Genomic DNA, 2806 nt, shown 5'->3' on the forward strand with positions numbered 1-2806 from the left:
AAACTCACACTCGACCCTCCCTTTCAATTTAGTTTCATTCACAAAGCCAACAACATCCATCTTTCTTCTCACAAACCTGCTCGCCTATCTCTTCCCTTTTACTCTAATCTGTACCACATTCACGCACAATAAAAGACACCAAACCTTAGGGCACTGGTTGGAAAACTCCTATACCCTCTTATGCCTTAGCTTTTTTTAGGCAATGTCCCCTGTGGGACTACAGGTAGCAGGAATTTCTAGTGCCGAAACCCCCGTCCCGTTTTTTTTGTGCTTTTACAATCTCAGGTGGAGAGGACTTTTGGCAGCATTCTATCCCCCGCTACATGATAGGTGACAAAAAGGAAAATGAATTATTCAGGAGAAAAAGGTACACGACAGTAACAAGGGGTTGGGGGACAGCATAACGGAGGGGAAGTCGTATTATAATTAAAAGTTGTCATCATTTCTCCATGACCAGAGTCTTTCCTCTACCAACAGACTAAAATGATGTGTGGCTCTGTTCCGTTCGAGGCGCCTTCATATCGACCCTATAAAAGTATCAGAAGCATTCTAGTTTGCCACAATAACCTGTAGCCAATACCACAGACCTAATTCAATGATTAAAAAATATTGTATATTTTCAGTGTCTCTCTGTATCGCTCTTCACTTAATATTACCAATTATTGATAACATTCATTACACACATACACAAACATAAACACACACAAGCACACACACACACGCACACACACACAAACACACACACACACACAAACACACACGCACTCACACACACGCACACACTCTCAAACACACATACATTCCACACACAAGCACACACACACCCACACACACCACCACACACACACAGACACGAGAACAACCAATACCACACACATTCCTACACACACGCACATACCACACGCACACCAAATACACACACTCAGACACACACACAACACACATACACACACATACTAAAACACACATACAACACACACACACACACACACACACACACACACACCACACACACACGTAAACACACCCAAACATACACATAACCATTGTATACACCACACACACACACTTGACACACACAAGCACAGTACACACCACACACACACACACACACACCGCACACGCACACACACAGGCACACACACACAAACACATACAAAAACACACACACAATACACATATAGACACACTCACACGCAAGCACACATACACACGCACACACACACACCTCACACACACACACACACACACACAAACACGGCCGTTAAACACATACCACACACATCTATACACACGCGCCACATTCACACACATACACACACACATACACACCACACACACACAAACGCACACACACACACATACACACGACTCTGGTGGCGCGGTTGATAGTGTACCGGACTGTCAGCATGAAGGTACGTCAGCACCTGGTTCCGAATCCTGCCCAGGGCCGAAATTATTTCGGTAGATATATATTATATATTATATATATATATATATATATATATATATATGATATACACAAGCCGCGGGCTTCGCCCTCCCAGGCTTTGCCTAGGCTTGTCTGCGCAAACAGCGGGCCTACGGCAGCAGCTTTTTGCGCTCTAAACCCCTCATTTTCCCCTTTGGCCTCCGGCCTCGGTGCGGAACACGCGAAGAAGATTGCGAAGCAGAACGCGAGGAAGAAGAAACGCGAAGAAGAACGCGAAGAAGAAGAAGAAGAAGAAGAACGCGAGGAAGAAGAAGAAGATGAAGAAGAAAGGACGAAGAAGAAGGAGAAGATAGAAGAAGAAGGAAGAAGAAGACGGAAGGAAGAAGAAGAAGAAGAAGAAGAAGAACGCGAAGAAGGAAGAAGAAGAGAGTACCACCTGACCCCGACTTACCCGAAAGCGCTTTTTCAAGTATCTCTTTAGGATTAAAGTGTCACCGTAATACCACCTGTCCCCGACTTCCACCAGCCTTTTTTAGAAGAATATTATTTATTAAGACTATATATATATTATATATATATATATCTATATCATGTATATATATAAATATATATACATTTATATATATGTATAATATATACATGTAATATATATACATATATATACATACATATATAGTATATTATAGTATATATATTATATATATTATATATATTATATTATATATAATCTATAATGATTTGGATGATGGAGGAACATAACCACAGGAAGGAGAAGGCACGGGACCGCTGAGCAGTAAACAATACACCCGCACAAACACACACACACACACACGGCATACACATAAACCATTTATACACAAACACACACACACACATGCACACACACAAAACCACATACACACAGACACACAACACGACACACAAGCACACACAAAACGCACACATACACGCACGCACACAAATGCACACATATACACACACGCACGCACACACACACACACACACACACACGACGCACACAGACACACACACACACATACACGCGATATATATATATATATAGTATATATATATATATATATATATCTATATATCAAGGACTACTATTACACAGGACGTGCGCACCCAGCTACCTGGCTCAAATAGCGGAGGCCATTAATACTTTGTTCTTTATTACCTAACAATTTTATATTGGGACTAATATATCAAAACTAGAAAATCCTAACATTGTATACATATATATCAACTTATGACTTAAGCAATGCAGTATAAGTTAATATAAATTTTTATAGTGAAATAAGAAACTATTTTTAAGGCACTCTTATCCTTTGAAATGCCAATTTTAGCCGGACTTAACAGGTTTTATGGTATGAG

Source organism: Oratosquilla oratoria, chromosome 3 (assembly GCF_046742065.1).
Source record: "Oratosquilla oratoria isolate Oo_2021 chromosome 3, ASM4674206v1, whole genome shotgun sequence".
Classification (NCBI taxonomy): Eukaryota; Metazoa; Arthropoda; class Malacostraca; order Stomatopoda; family Squillidae; genus Oratosquilla; species Oratosquilla oratoria.